Source organism: Neofelis nebulosa, chromosome 8, assembly GCF_028018385.1.
Source record: "Neofelis nebulosa isolate mNeoNeb1 chromosome 8, mNeoNeb1.pri, whole genome shotgun sequence".
NCBI classification, from domain to species: Eukaryota; Metazoa; Chordata; class Mammalia; order Carnivora; family Felidae; genus Neofelis; species Neofelis nebulosa.
The window spans coordinates 19,559,973-19,577,486 of NC_080789.1; the positions used below are offsets into that span (position 1 = coordinate 19,559,973).

General features: G+C 36.8%; 1 long non-coding RNA gene across 1 annotated transcript; it reads right to left on the reverse strand.

Annotated features, from left to right (window-relative positions):
* Positions 1–8,367: 8,367 nt before the first annotated feature.
* Positions 8,368–10,479, reverse strand: LOC131483941 (uncharacterized). The gene is made up of 3 exons (XR_009247950.1): positions 10,237–10,479; positions 9,245–9,315; positions 8,368–8,457 (listed from the first exon to the last, which is right to left on the reverse strand). It is a non-coding gene; the product is annotated as an uncharacterized LOC131483941 (long non-coding RNA).
* Positions 10,480–17,514: the final 7,035 nt, after the last annotated feature.

The following is a 17,514-nucleotide window of genomic DNA, read 5'->3' on the forward strand; positions in this document are numbered from 1 at the left end:
ATTTTTTTTATGAATGAATAAGTGAATGAATGACTAAAATTGAAGCTTCAAACACAAATAAACGGAATTTGCTTCAAATTAGCACATGGAAGGTGATACTTATCCCAATCACTCCTTTATTGCTCAAAACATATCCAGATGCTCTTCTGAGACTCTCCAAAGCAAGTGACAAATTCATTTTAAAATCATCCATGACGCAACTCATCTCTCTATGGTGAAATATTTGGTTTTATGAAACAACAACAACAACAAAATTTTGTTACAAAATTTTCAATCCAGTTCTACTTTTTAAATAAAAATGAGATAAAGTTTTATGAGAAAGTTAGGCTGACTTTCTCATGTCTCATAAGCAAATCTAAAAAGTGAGTCCCAATCATTCCAAGAAAGTTCTAAGCAAGGGAAGCATTGTTAGGCCAATTGACTGCCCTACAAAGTGGCTCCTTTGAAGGATAAGATTTATTTGAATATCTAAATTTTGCTCTGTTTGCCATTAAACACACAAATAAACAGATAAATTGCATTAAAGTCATACTCTGTTACTTCCTATTATTCATTACCTGCATCATAAAAAAGCATAACATAACGTATACACTTGTTGAATCTTTATGTCGCACACCCAAAGCTAATATAACATTGTGTGTCAACTATACTAAAGAAAAAAAAAAAAGAAGAGAAAAGATAAAATTAAAAAAAAACACCCTCATTTAGGATAGGGCAATGATGTATATATTTCCTTTGCTGATTCACCTCATTTCCCCACTCACCCTAGATCCAGCTTAAGTAATAAATACCATATATAAAGACTAAGAACATCCACATATATGTCTCCCACTTGGACCTACCTCTTGAGCTCCAGACTGATATTAGATTCCTCACTTGGATGTGTAACACCTATCTCAAACTCAAATGTCTAAAAAAAAGTCTTATATTCTTTAGTCTTTCCCATCTCAATTCTTGCTCATAAGTCTAATCTCCTCAGCCAGAGTGATCTTTCAAAAATGTAAATCAGGTAATATAAACCCTCTAAGACCTACCATCACTTTAAAGTCCAATCTTATAGCTGTGGGGCACAGCCCTCTGACCTGGTCCCTGTTTCTGTGCCAGCCCAGTATTTCTCCCCTTTACTCATTCTGCTCCAGCCCGTCTACTCTGCCTGCTGTTCCCAGAGCCACTAAGCTCAAAATAGGTTCAGCCCCTTACACTTTCTCTTCCTTCTGCTGAGAATTCCCTTTTCCCTAAATTTCACATGTTCAATTCCTTCTCATCCTCAGGACTCTGTTCAGATGTTATCTTCTTTAAAAGATATTTCCTAATCTATGTAAAATTGCCCCATTCTAGGAACTTTCTATTCTCTAATCCTGATTTATTTTACTTATAAGACTAATAATATCTGAAGTCATTATTTTGTTGTTTGTTTACTGTCAGCTCCCCTACATCTGGAATGTCCCCTACATCAGTGTCATGAGGGTAGGAATTTTGCTTAACATGTTTACTGTTAGAGTTTAGAATAGCATTTGACACATAGTATGCATACTACTGTAAATGAATGAATGAATAAATAAATATTCAATAAGCCATATAGAAAGATCTATGATCAGATGCACTCTTCTGAAAATAAAGAACTGCTTATGAAGACAGCAACCATCAGTTATGTAAACAAAACATTGGATTTAGAACTAATGCATCTACATGAGCTTATGTAAGTTGCTAGATATATAGACTGTATTAAATATTAGCTGGCAAACAGGTTATGCATCATTTCACACTATCTTCAGAATCTTCAAGCACTAGATAAAATGCTACCTTGGGCAGGTGGAAGATAACCTGGAAGAAATGAATAATCGTCCCCTGGCCAGCCCTGACAAGGTGCAGACAAATGCTGGCATCAACTATTTTTCTTTGTTCTCTCTTATTTTAGAGTGTGGAGCCCATTGGAAAAGAAGCATCAGATGAATTCAAAGTATTATCTTATCAAATCCCCATAATTATTTTAACTATGTGGCATAATCTGTGCACAGCCAATGATTAAGCTGTGCCACAATTAAAACAGTATCATGAAACTAATTACATGAGCTAGACAGACTGTGCTATCTCTCTGCTTAGTGTCCGAATGCTACATTACAGAAGAATATAATTCTCCTCTGCAGACACTATTAAAATCTTCCAACATATTTTTAAATCCCTGGCTGTCTGAGGGATGAGTGGGGTCAGGGAAGGATGGGTGATGACAATGAATGGGGAAGAATCCTGAATGAAGTTTGGGCTTTTAGATAAGCCTTTCATCATGAAAGGGGAAAATAACTAAAAATGATTCTTGGGGAAACATTTTTTCCTCTTTATAAAAAATGCTTAATCAGAAAGCCAGATAGTTTGGCTGGACTACAGGAACTATCTAGAAGACAGAAAGACCTGGCTGATATTTCCCCATTTAGACTGAAGCTACAATTATTTTCCTAGTCAGAGCAGATGAGGGAAAGAAGTACGAAATCCAAGAGCTAATGTTAAATTCATCGTTTCAGGTAGTTATTCACACAAGGCCAATGGCGTAAGTAAAACACTTAACATGTATACATGTCTTTGTTAACAGTAGGCTTATGTGTTGTTTTCATTGATATTATCATTGTTTTTATCTCCAACTAAATGGCAGGAGAGGCAGCTCATAAGTACATAGGCTAAATGGCAAAAGGAAAACATCTGACATTAAAAAAAAAAAAAACAAACAAACTTGCCCTAGATCACTAAGAAATGGCTACAAAATAATTCAAACTGATTTTCTTTTACCCCAGGCCAAGACTACCCTGACAAAACCATAAAAATAGAATCACCCTATGGGTTATAAAGAGAATGGCAGAACAAGACTTGGTAGAAGGTAAGTATTGAGCTTACCTCAGATCAGCTGGTCTGCCTGCCTGCACTGTGTCAGTGTCACCTGCACTGCCTGGGACCTTTTCAGAAATACAACTGCTGGAATCCTAACCCAGAACCACTGAATGAGGAATCCTGGAGGTGGCACCCAGCAATCTGTGTCTTAATAAGGCCTCCTGGTGATTCTGATGCTTGCCCAAGCCTGAGAGCCACTGTCTTTTAGTTCTTATTGTTGAACTCTTTTTTCCCAGTTTCACTGTGACGTAATTGACATATGTAAATTGACATCATACAAATGGAAGGTGTACAAATGATATCTCTCCATGATTTTTCCTAGAGAACTGTAAGAATCCAGACATGCCATCCCATGGGTGTTCTAGGCCTCCCTTCCTGCTCTAATCCTGACCTTCTCATATGCTAGATGGATGAATAGCAACACAAATAAACTGCCAGTTAAACTTCCCCCTACAACTGAGGAGAGGAATGTCGGCAGACCCACCTATAAAACCAAATCAGAGAAGGAGAGCTAGAATTTCATGTCTTTTTTCTGGAGAGAGTTATGCTATTGGAAAAAAGTAATTTATGATAACATTATACACTGGATATTAGAACAAAAGATTAATATATTATAAACTCTTTGATTTCTAGTTACCTTGAATTTTCTTCAGTAGCTGGCACAAGTGCTTTAGCTATGTTGGCAATCTATACATATTTGTTCAAATTGATGAAGTAATATTTTTAATAGACTTCAGTTATCCTACCTATGGGAGGCAGCTGTTCTCAGTTCTGTTTTTTTTTTTTCCACTGTCTTCCAAAACACTGCCTCACCTAGCCAAGCATATCATCTTGAAAACAGAAAGAAATGGTCATTTACCAGACTCCCTGACTTCAAAGTCAGACCTTACTGGAAAGGCATGAACTTAATTTATTCATACTTCTGTTCATTCAACAAATGTTAACTATACATCTGTCACATGTCAGACGCTGGGCTAGAAACTAGAGGAACAAAATCAGATATGACATCACCCTACACCTGGGAGGACACAGCGTTGTAGACAGCAACATATGTGAATAATTAAGCACAAAAGAGCTGATAGTTGTTATGATGGAAGTGAGCACAGGAGATGATACAAGGTAAGAGGATACATTCGAGTCTACCTCTAAGAGTGTGGCAAGATGTCTGGTAGTATTATGTCTGAACATACTCTATACATACTTCTAACCCAGCAACTCAAACTAAGTCAACTCTGGGGATAAAAACACATCCTACAATCTAAGAGTGGTAAGGACTAGTATTAGTCAGTTTAGAATTGGCCAAGGACATGAGGATTTGAAAAAATAAAACCTTTCCTTAGACGGAATTGTCTGAATACTCTTACTGCGAACTACTTCTCCTGGACTGTATACTGAATCTGCGTGTCGGTTCATTTGTGCCTCCTTGACGACTGAAGTCAGGGCCTAATGCTTGGCGAAAATAATTTCAGCAGCATGCCACCCACTCCCCTCTCTGCTGCCACAGTGATTCTAGACTTTGTGCAAATCTACCCTAAGCAACTAGGGGCTATAACTAGGGAAATGGATTTCCTTAAAAAGCAAAGGGAATGGAGTTGCCAAAAGAGTTTCTAGGAGGATATGCCTGGAATTTGGGATTTTTGATTTGTGTTTCTACAAAGCCTGGGCAAGCTGCCCTACTAAAATTACCACTAAGTTGAATTTATGACCAAGTAATGGTACATTTCTCTCATTAAAGACAGATCTTCTCTATCTGTCTGGGCTTGAGGGTGACCTGTGTGGGAAAACAATAAATCACTAGCCCTGCATTGCTTTTTTGTGCGCCTTGGGAGTAGAGGGGGATGCCAAAGTGGTTAAGGTCAGCTTTGTGATTTGTGTCCCAGGAGGGCAGAAAAATCAGTTTGAGGATTTGCTAAAGGATCAACAAAATAATTGATAACCAGTGCACTGGCATGATTTTGCCGTTGGAATGCCTTTGAAACCATTCCCAAATGGCACCAGGGATTAGGGAAGATTCTTGAACGGAGAATGAGTTATGCGACCTGGGGCATACTTTAACTCCGCCTTCAACCTGGGTGTCTGCTGTGAAGAACACTTAACCTCAGGGACCTCCTCATCTGTCAAGTATGTAAAATAATGGCTGCAACCCAGATGGAGCCCACAAGCATCGAAGGACACCCTCAAAAAACGGTCAGTTATTTCTGGGGACTTCCTCAAGTTTTTTAAATTAAAACCAAAGAAACAAAAACAGATGAAAATAAAACCTGATCTCAATCCTCAATCACAAATTATGGGACTGATAGCTGATGTTCTTTGCTTGAATTTTCCAGTGCTTCTTCACTTTCAGATTTCTGCCTAGAAGAAACAATAATGATAATTGTAATATTTAATATTTATTGAGTGTTGGAAACCTTGGGCCAGGTACTGTACCAAGTCCTATACCTGCATTCCATGTCATCTTCACCATTATCCCATGAGGTGGGGTTTCTAGTTCCATTTTGCAGATGAGAAACCTAGAGTTTGGAAAAAAACAAAAACAAAAACAAAAACCCAGCGATCACACTGTAACCTAAACACAGTTTGGGCTGTTTCTAAAGTTACGTTGTTAAGCACTAAAAAGCTCTAACAGAGGAAATAAAATTCCTTCCTTCAGACCTACCTGTTCTTAAATTTCTAGATCAAATATTTCAAATGTTAGATAAAATTTTAATTTCATGAGTCTTAATAACTGGTTGCGTGGGAATATCCCTTTTCAATTACTGCCAGAAATCCATTCAGTAACTATTAGTTTCTTCCCTTCCAATTAACTGTATCTTTCTATTCTGTACTTAGAATATTTAAAGTGGAAGAATTTTCAAGATAAACTCTACCTTAACTTCATTCAGCTTTCTGACTCCATTCTCCTGTAAGTCTTACATTTTCATAGCCTCAGATTCTTTCATTACATAAATTCTTTTATATTATCAAGGATTTAATTATGTGCTTTTCAAAACTTTATTCCTTTTAAGAAGTTATAATTTATTTCAACCATTTCTGAAATAAATTATTATAAGTTTTTGATGACTCAAGGTGCTCTGGAGAATTCATGCTTATAAGGCTTTCTGTAACTATATAAAATAAATCCAGACTTCTGTGCATTGTAGTTGTTGGATCTGTATTTTATCTCTCTCTCCTCCCACCATTGTAAACTGTTATTCCACATGCTGTCAGTATGGCCTCACTGGTTATAATCTATCTTACTTTATAAATAATTGTCTGGATAAAGGCCTGAGAGAAGATCCATGTTTTCACTATGGACTAAAGTACATGGTTTTTGTGACACGTACTATATTATCATTTAGTTTACTTCTGAGTTCATAACAGTGTTCCCAATGGTTATGTCTGACCAAAGACATGAGCAGAATGTGAATGCAAGTTAGATTTTTTTTTTGCAAGTCATACACACATATATAGAAATAAAAATAGTTACAGATGCAGATGACGACATAGGTGTAGAAATACAGATAGCATGCATGGGGTTTTAGCATAGACTATTCACAGATCAGACATAATACAGTGACAACCAAGAGAATAGGTCTTCTCTAAACTGGAGACTGTTTTCAAAAGTTTTCTTTGGGCCCAGAATTCAAGTTTAAACATTACTTACCAAAATGCTTATTTATATTACAATGGTTTATAAAGAAAAGTAGGGGCGCCTCGGTGGCTCAGTCAGTTAAGCGTCCAACTTCGGCTCAGGTCATTATGTCGCGGTCTGTGAGTCCGAGCCCTGCATCAGGCTCTGTGCTGACAGCTCAGAGCCTGGAGCCTGCTTCAGATTCTGTGTCTCCCTCTCTCTCTGTCCCTTCCCCGTTCATGCTCTATCTCTCTCTGTCTCAATAATAAATAAACATTAAAAAAAATTAAAAACAATGGTTTATAAAGAAAAGTCACTTAACAAATGCTAACTAAAGAAAACCATACAAAAAGACACTCAATACCAAACCACTGAATTGTTTGCTATTACTTTTGTCATCCCAGATCCATCTATGCTCCTCTTTGAGCATAAAACAGTTTGTAAAATAAGTCACCTGTGTTAAAACTCTCTCTTTAAGAACATACTAAACATTAAGAGAATGAAAATATAAGCCACAGACTGAGAAAAAAATATTTAAAATTATATATCCAATGAAGAAATTTTAACAAGTATATTAAAAAAAACCTTCATAAAACTCAACAATAAAAAAAAATGGACAAGAAATTTGGACAGATATTCACCAAAGAAAATATACAGATGGCTGATCAGCACATGAAAAGATTTTCAACACCATTAGTTATTAGAAAAACACAAATTTAAACCACAAAAAGATACAACTACATACTTCTTAGAATGGCTAAAAATTTTTTAAATAACCATTCAAAATGTTGGTAAGGATTTAGAGGAACTGGAACTCTCCCAGACTATAGGTGGGAATGTAAAATGGTACAAGCACTTTGGAAAAGCTTCTTGAAGTGTTAAACATATAACTACCATTTGATTCAGTCATTCCATCCTTGATGTTTATTCAAGAAAAAAGAAATCATATGTTCCTACAAGGATTCATATGTGAACGTTCATAGCAGATTTATTTATAACAGCCACAAACTAAAAACAATCTAAATGTCCATCAATAAGTGAATGGATAAACATAACTATAGAATGGTATACTCTTTAGCAACTAAAAGAAATGAACTATTAATACATGCAACAACATAGCTGTATCTCAACATAATTATGCTGAGTGAAAGAAGCCAGAAAAAAAAATACATACTCTATGATCCCATTTAAATAAAATCCTGGAAAATGCACACTAATCAGTAGTAACAGAAAATAGCTAGCTCAGTAGTTGTCTGGTGACTGGGGTGGATAAGGGTGAAAGGGAAGGCTTCCCAAAGACAACAGGAGATTTATAGCAAAGATGGACATGTTTACTATTTGGATTATGGCAATGGTTTCATGGGTGTATAAGTGTGTCAAAAATTCTCAAATGGTACATTTTAAATTTGTGCAGTTTATTTTTTGTCAATTATACTCCAATAAAGTTATAGCAAAGGGCAAAGCAAATAGCAATAAAATGAAAGGAAATAAAAGCACTTTCAGGATCAAATATTTAGATCTGAAAATATTTAACAGATCAACTCATCTACTTATTCATCTTACAGATGAGACAATTGAGAGTTAGAAGATTGTTGCCCAATTAGCTAGACTAATAAGTGGTACCAAAAGAACAACAACGACAAAAAAAAAAATAGCAAATTTGACAGGCGGTAATTCAAAAAAAAAGCATCAAGTGGTCATCTTGGGGAAAATCAGAAGTTTTTTGTATTTGCTTACAGTTAGATCTGGGATCAAGGGGCCATGATATACTCAATGCCTAGTGCTTCTAAATGTCTTAGTCCTCCATGGACCCAGAAACGTTAAATGACTTGACCAAGTTCATAATCACTGGCCAAGCAACAACTCACATCTTTAAATTCTCATCCCAGGGTGCTATCCCTTAGAAGAAATTCACAGAGCTGTAAGATAAGTCCACACCTGAAGAATTAGCAGAGGACTGATGATACCTTACCAAAAAGAAAAAGGAATTATGCAATTTAACATATTTGAAAAGTACCCATGCAGAAACTACAGATCTGACAGATTGTGCAAACTTCCACTGGTGCAAAAGGTATTCATACCCAATCCCTGCCTCAGCTTGAGTTTTGTATGATGCAGATTCCCATCAGAAAGGGCCAGGCAGAAGACAAGGAAACTTTCCAGAAGGGAGAAAACACAAGAGAAATCTATGTACTACCTCCACGTGAACTATTCACCAGGTAACAGTAAAGAGAGATGGCTAGGTGCTGAGAAAAATCTATTAGCTTCTTCTCACAGCTGCAGAAATTTCCAGGTGTTTCAGATTTCTATTGCCACATAACAAGTCACCCCAAAACTTAGTGGCTTAAACAACAAGCATTTATTTGGCATATGAATCTACATTTTGAGGGTGGCACTTGGGTGGCTCAGTTGGTTGAGCATCTGACTCTTCATTTTGGCTCAGGTCATGATCCCAGGATCCCAGGTCCATGGGATCAAGCCCTGTGTTGGGCTCAGTGCTGACAGTGAAGCCTGCTTAAGATACTCTCTCTCTCTCTTTCTCTCTCTCCCTATTCCCCTCTCCCCAACTTGTATTCTCTCTCTCTCTCTCTCTCTCTCTCTCTCTCTCTCTCTCTCTCCCCCTCTCAAATAAAAATTAAAACAAAAATTGGGGCCAGTTTTAGCGGGGGCAGCTCTTCTCTGTTCCCTGTTGCCTGAAGCTGAGTGATCCACCTCCCAAAAGTCTCATTTAGATGACTGGTAGGTTGGTGTTACCTAATGGTTCCTCTCTATGCAGTCCTCTTCAAGAGGTGGTTCAAGCTTCTTTGTAGCACGGAGACTGGTTCCTAAGAGCAAGCATCCCAAGAGATAGGAGTGAAAGCAGTCAATTTCTTAAAATCTGGTTGTGGACTTACCAGAGTTCCCAAATTCATATTTTAAGAAACTGACACAGCAATACTTCTGTCATGTTGTATTGATCAGGCAATCATAACCCATAATGATTCAAGGAAAATGGACATAGACCTCCCACATCTAGAGGAAGGAGAGTCAGAAATTTGGAAGCCATATTTTAAACCCATTACACCAAGGTGCCACACAATCAGTACTGTTAAATATTACCTGCACACTTTAAGATCTTGTTATCTGATAAGAGAGTGAAGGGATTTGTATATTTATCTTGACTACAACACCAGTATTATGAATAAACCATTTTCTGCTGGTATGTGTGATCTTGGCATCCAGATTGTTTTCACTCTTTACAAATACAAATGGTAACACTGCATTTTGAAATCACTCATGGTACAATCAACCTAAAAGTTCTGTGTAGACAGAGACTTTATTGTGCTACAATGCCCCAAGCATAGTATGCATTTAGTGATATTGAAAATTGATATATGCCAAGTTGTCCCTACACAATTGTCACATTCTTTTGGTAAATATTGATTGCCTCCACATTTGGTAATATAAGATAAGTAGAAGCTATGACTTCTTCCCCATGACCTCACCACTAGGTGATAAGTGTAGTGAAAGTAAACATCTGACCAAATTCTGCCTCATAGGAATATTTATTAGCAGGCAAGCTTCAAAATAGTCATACAAGCTATTCCCATGGGCTTGAGGAAGTCCCTGCTCTCTACCTTTTAGGCACACCAACAAGCTTTATAATAATAGTTGAATAAAAAATTTAGCAAAACTTCTCATTAAATCAGACAGAGTCTTGAGTAAATAGGGAGACACAGGACCAAAATTCTAGACTGAGAACATACTCTAAAGATGTTAGTCTTCTGGGTTTTGTTGGATCCTTCATTTTGTTCCTTCAAGGACAGAGATGCCTGTGTAATCTTTTAGCCAGGTATATCCCTTGCACACTATCATTTGCTTACTCTCCAGAAATTATGTCAACATCCCTTGCACTTATCACCAAACCTTCTGGTGAAGACTTAAATAGCAACATTTGAAGTGTTCTGGATCTGGATCCCTAAGTAAAGAACTGTAAGGTCACAGTGTTGTGCTAGAGCTGGCTTGTACTGGCTATGGGTCAACTGTGCACATCTCTTCCCAACGCTGCACTCCATGACCTCACACTGGTAACTTGAAACTGGCCTGGTGAGTGGGAATAGTTACACAATGGAAATCAGCAAATACTACAAATCAGGACTCTGCCCCTCTGAGAGCTGGTTGCTAAACATTTGCCAGCACATTATTCTAACTGACCACCCCTATGGTATGAATTAAATTTAATTGACATCATACTTATACAGGAATATTTGAAAGTAGCTTACTAATAACATAATAAGCAAATATTAATTGCTTAAATTAATTACTGCATATAGTTCTTATATTTAATTAAATGCCTACGAGTGTGTGTGTGTGTGTGTGTGTGTGTGTGTGTGTTTTGAGTGAGTTGTTTGTCCAATCTCACAAGCTCATCAAATTCCAGAAGTTTTCAGTGACATCATATTTAATAGAATATAAAAATTAAGTAGAATAGAAATTGATCAGCAGGGGTAAATTAAATGACAATATAAGGGCTTTTGTAAGATTATCTACTCATAAATTTAAGACTGATGTAAAATATAATGACACATATTTATTGAATTTTAATTTTATTTTCATTGACAATTTTGATCTCCTAATCTGAGGTATGGCCCATTTATGTGCAGTATGATGGAAAAGACCAGAGTTCAAGTCTCTACTTTAACATATACCAGTTGTATGAACTTGACAAGCTATTTCTGAGATTCAGTTTCCTCATCTGTAAAATGGGAACAAAGATGTGAAAGCATTTTCGACCTGTACAATGCTACAAAACATTGGTTATTATTACTAAAGTGCCTCATAAAGAGCTAGCTGTTAATAAGTTAAGATTAGGTCTGGAACATACTGTTATTTCCTTAATGAGAAATAATAAATAAAGCAGTGAAATATTTAAAAAAAAAAACTTTTCTCTCAAAACTAAAGACTACTAATAAGATTAAGCTTTCCAGGTTCTCTGAGGTCGCAAACAGAGACTGATTATAAAACTGTCATCAGACACACACCCTTGGACACAGTGAATGTCATTCTTTTGGGTGCATACAAGATGCACTAGCTGAAGCTCACTGCCTTCAGAAAACCTGCTCAGGCCACACAGTTCATTGTCTGTCACAGTTCATTGTAGTGCTCCCTAGATCTTCACATTTTTCTTCCCTTCTGCTTCTTTATTATAATTGTTTAAATGTTTATTCATTATTTTTGAGAGAAAGAGAGAGACAGAGCGTGAGCAAGGGAGGGGCAGGGAGAGAGGAAGACACAGAATTCCAAGCAGGCTCCAGGCTTTGAGCTGTCAGCACAGAGCCCAATGCGGGGCTTGAATTCACGGACCATGAGATCATGAGCTGAGCTGAAGTTGGGCGCTTAGCCGACTGAGCCACCCAGGCACCCCTCTGCTTCTTTATTATAAAACATCCTCCCTGGCCCATCCCCCCAACAGACACATTGAGAGAGTGAGAGAGAAAAAGAGACCCGTTAGTATCTGTGCTTAAATCCAACCTCCAATTTCACTAAACATACCTCTACTCTACCATACCTAATAGGTGCTGGGATTTCATACATTATCCCATTTAGCCCTCTTCAAAATATACCCTTTTTAGAGACTAAAAATAAAACCAAAAAAAAAAAAAAAAAAAAGCAAAAACCTAATTGAGCTTCAGAAAGGTTAGGGACTTGTCCAAGACTCACAAAGCTCAAAGGTGGTATAGTCAGACTGCTAATCCAAGTTTGTCTGGATTTGAAGACTATTCTCATTTGTCTTTTTAAATAACCCCTCTAGAAGGCTTTCAGGTTTTTAGACTCCAAGAAATCAGTCAATATTTTTAAACGTCTTCTAGGCCATATAAGAGTTTAAAAGTTGAATTCCCCATTTTCCATTAGAATAATTAGCACTTGATTTAAAGCTGTATGTCTGACACCAAACAAGGGCCCTTGTTATGAGTATGAATTTCCACCTTTGAACTCCTAGTGAGTACCCCAGTGCCTGGCAAAGAAGGTGTTTTAATAAATATTTGTTCTTGAATGAAAGAATGGTTCCAAATGGTTGTGCACCTATGCCCAACTAAATAAACACTTCCAGTGACAGGGAAGTCACCATTGCCAGAGGAAACCATTGCCTTCAAGATCTCCTCATGTCAAACTACTTACATGATGTAATTTAAAAAAAAAAGGAAAAAATAAAACATAAAGAAGGAGAGGTTCCCCAGGAATTGATTTAACTACTTGAAGCAGACTACTTCCAAATAAGATGCGATGGCTAGAAAACTGAGCGAAGACAGACGTCCTGCCTTCTTCATGTCTACCCTGAGAAAACCTCATTGCACTCTATACCAAAGGGACATTCTATCAACAAGGGTTAAAAGAGATTCATAAGGATCCACTGTCATCAGTAAATGCAGTGCTTTGAGTCAATGGTCTGCTTGCAAAAATAAACCAAAGTTAACTATGAAAAACATGAGTCAGTTTTGAAAGAGATGAAAATAGTGCATATATGCCCCAAAATAAGCAAAGCTGGAATAAATAAAGATGATTTAAAGTTTAGAATTCTTTTTTGAATAATATTTTATATTTTAAAGTTTACAGAGTTCAAGGGTATGTTCATGGGATGCTGTACTTCTTCAAACACGCATAAGTTGGGAATGCCTCTCAACAGGTGTTCCTATAAAGTATTGTATAGATAAAATCTTTATAATAAAGTATTTTAAACACATTTAATGACATAAGTTATTTATAGTATCTTGTTATAAATCATTTTAAAAACCAGGTACCCCATGATACATCTACTTTTCTTTTATGGTCTTTTGTAAACTATGGTAAGAACCATTTCTCTCTCCTCTAGCAAAATTACCAAGCCAATAATTTAGACATAAATTCCAGGTAATGTATTATTATTTTATTAAACTCACTTTGCATTAAGATAAATTTCTAAACACTACTTTGTATTCTGATACTTCATTGTGTGATTATATTTAATCTGTTTAATTTCCGGCCTCCTTTAGTAGATTTAAATATATTATTGTGCAAATGAAATAACAGAATTCCGGAGAAGGCTAGTGGCTTTTGCAGCATCTCACAGCTGGACCACCATGGAGTCAAGGGTAGCGGGGACTTCTTCAGGTTACACTGATTCTCTCCTGACTTAACAGACGGAACTCTGCTTTTCATCATTTAAATGTCACACATTTAAATTCTTAGTCCACAAATATAAATTTGAGAAAGGGCACTTTTGTCTTTGATATATGTCAAAATGAAGAGAAACTGATGTGGAAAAGAACCTTATTCTATTTCCTTTCCTAGCTTCCCCTAAAATTCTGAAGAAACATTTCAACTTAATCTTTTCAGTTAGGGCAGATGGCCTCTTTGTGCCTTTTGTACAAGACAATATGTGTCCTGAGAATGTATAAGAGGCACTGAGTGAGGCAACAGCTCAACTGTGAACCCCTAAGACCAAAAGCACCAAGAGCAGGGGCCAAAGAAAACTTTTTTGAATGTAGCACAAAAACCTTCTGGGACTGCTTCTGTCTAAAGAAAAACAACAACAACAACCACCCACTCTTCTTCCTTCCTCATGTCCTTTATTTATGCTATTCTTTTTCTAAGACTGTTTTTCCCTAGCCCTTTTCACTTGTTTCTTCCCACCAGGTCTTGGAAAATACCTCAGACATCACTTCCTAGGGGCAATTTAAAGTCAATTTCTCCTGTTTGTGATCCCTCCATAGCTCCAATCACAACTATAGTTAAATTGTTGATTTTGTGACTGTTAATATCTGTTTCCTTCACTAAGTATTGACCTATAGAAGATTAAGAACTACTCTCGCTTGTTTGCTACTGTATTCCCATCACTTAGCCTAAGACTTGACATATAGATGGTGCTAAATTAGTTCATCTGTTTAACAAATTTTATTGATTACTGACTATGTTCTAGCTATTATGTTGAACACTGGAGATACAGTACTAAATTAACTCTCATGAAGCTCACATACTAATAAGGGAGAAACTAAAAAAACAAACTAAAAAAAAACCCTCAAATAAACAAACATCTATTTAGGGAATGCTATGAAAGAAACACATAGGATGCCAATAAAGGAAATCTGAGGGCTTGAGGAGGTGGAGATAAAGCTATCTTGGACATGGCATCATGAGACCATAAAAGGCACATGTAGAGACAATATTAAAGCTGAGATCTGCAATGATAAGAAGTCAGTATTGTAAAGTTCTAAAAATGAGTCTCCAGGCAAAGGGAACAGCAAGGAAAAAGATCATGTGGAAGATAACTTGATGTATTCAAGAAACAGAAAGAGTGAGTAAGGAAGAAAATGGCCCAACATGAAGTTGCAGAAGTAAGCAAGGCTGGATCATCCAGAGCCTTGCAAGCCACAGTAAGGAATTAGGATTTTATTCTGAGGGCAATGTGAAGACATTGAATGATTATAAGCAGAGATGTGGCATGTTCTGATTTAACTTCTGCTTTTAGAATGTGATTAGACTTAGATTTTGACTTTGGTACCTGGGTGGATAATGTAGTCTAAAGGGACAAAAGTAAAACCTGTAAGACCAGTTTGCTAGTTTTCAAATAAATTCAGCAAGAGACAATGACAGCCTGGATTACATTAGTGATAACCATAATGGAAATAAGTGAATGTATTTTATATCTATTTTAGAGATAGAATCAGTTATCACAGTGATTACTGTTGGATTGAATGTGTGGTGTGAAAGAAAGAAAATAAGGATAACTCTTGGGTTTCTGGCTTGACCAACTAGGTGGACAGTAGTATAATTTATCAAAATAGATTTAGGATGGAACAGGAAGAAGTTGGGGAAACTCAAAAGTTTCATTATGTATACATTCAAGTTCGAGACATCAATTAGTCTATTCAGGTGTACATTTGTTGATATAAATATTTGTTAAATCAATACATGCAGTTCTCCTTTCACTTTGGATGTAGAAGCTACAAAAGAACATCACTATCACCCAAACAGATAAAGTTGATAATCTGTACTTTTTGTTTTTCAATCCAAATACCTATAGTGTTTGAATTCCAGGTACTGATAGGCTAATAGGAAAAGATTTCTTGGACAGAGTATGACCTGAACAATTCTAGCCTTCATGAGTCTAAGAGTTCTTTTCCTATTAAATTTTTATTTGAAGTTAATGTGATTTTCAAAAGGGACACATTCTACTTTCTTAAATTTGTTTTAAAAAAATCAGTGAGTGAGTGTGTGTGTGTGTGTGTGTGTGTGTGTGTGTGTGTGTGTAAACTTATATCATTATCATTGCTTTATTTAACAAAATCTTTACTGAGGACTTACTACGTGCTGTTCCCCTCAGTCAAAGCTACCGTCATTCTCCATAGGAGTAGACCATAGGAGTAGTTTCTCTGCTTACATAGTTTCATACCTTCTTAATTCATTCTCCTCACATATGCTAGGTAATCTTTTTAAATTCTAAGATTACCAAGATTTTAATTCAAATCTCAGATACCATCACTTTGCATCTATATATTTTATTATGTATTTCTAAAAATGCATTTTAACATAATTATAATATTATTATCTCTCATACACAATTAGCAATAATTCCATGGTATCACCTAGTTAACTAGTCCATATTCAAAATTTCCCAATTAAGAAATATCTCATCACCGTTTGTTTGAAACAAGAGACAAACGCAGTCTACAAATTACCTTGTATTGTTATATTTCTTAGGTTTCTAACTATTGAGTACTTTCTCCTTTTATTTATTTTTCCATACCATTGACTTGTTGTAGAAGCTGGGTCAGTTGTCTTACAGAATGTCCTGAAACAATGTGGTTTTCTGGATTTGTCTGTTTGCTTTCAATAATCCATACTCTTAAGTAATCCACACTGCCTTAGAGAAGAGCAAATAATCTACAGAATAATCATTCTTGATTTCATCAGTGAGATGAGGTTCAGTGTAATCGGGTGAACTAAATTCCAAAGGGTAAAAGGCTGCGCAAAAGAAACATGGGACACCCAATGATTTACCCTGTAGGGAACATAGGAGAAAAGAAGATATGAGCGGCTAAGAAGAACACAAGCGAATTTTTGTCACATTCTTAAAGGACAAGTGTGGACTAGTGTGAAAGTGTAGAACCCCTACAGGTCACAAACACAAGGGTGTCTGCACCCACACACAAGTTACTCTCAATAGGCCTCCACTGCATATTCACATGAAAGAATGGGTACAGGTTGGAAACTGGAAAGCTCCTCTTGGTAGCAGAGATGTGCAGGGCCTGCTAAGGTTTGAAAGTAGAACAAGAATATCTACAGAATTTCCTCTCACATTGGGCTCTGCATGAGTATAGGATGTTGAGATGCTGCTACTGCCCACAGCTCAGAATCTCCTTGATAAGAAGCAAAATTTGTCTTCTCTTGGTGGTAGTGGAAAGAACCTGCTCATATCCCAAATATCACCATGTTTTTACATGAAATAAAATGCATCTGGTATAGTGAGAGACCAGGAAACCCTGTCATATCTCTATTCCCAGGCAAAAGTTGGCTGCTTCTGAGGAAGAAGTGCCTAAGAACTTGCTTGCACCCAAGATCCTATCCTCCTAACAAAGCAGAAGACTGTTACTGCTCAAGGAGGAGCAGTAAACTCATTAAAAGGCAGAGGAGAGAGGAAAGTGCAGGGAACCTACTTGCACTGAGAGGAAGGCAAAGATAGCTTGTCTGGCAGAGAGTTAGGAATGATCAAACAGCCTGACAAGTGAGGCTCAGGGGCATAAGGTCTGCCAAAGACTGAAGCCAAAGCAGGAGAAGTGAAAACCCTTAGCCTAATCATGAGCCCTGCACAGAGTAACAAGCAATAGAAGTCTAAGGCTAGAGGAAAAACAAGAAGGTAGAGAGAAATCCTCTTTGTGGCAAAGGCACTTAGGGAATGCTAAAAGTTGAGGATGGAGGAGGAACATTTAGAAAATTTCTCTAGTATTCCAGGCCTCACACCAACAACAAGGTAGTAGCAGTCCACCCCTGGAGAAATTTGAAGCCGA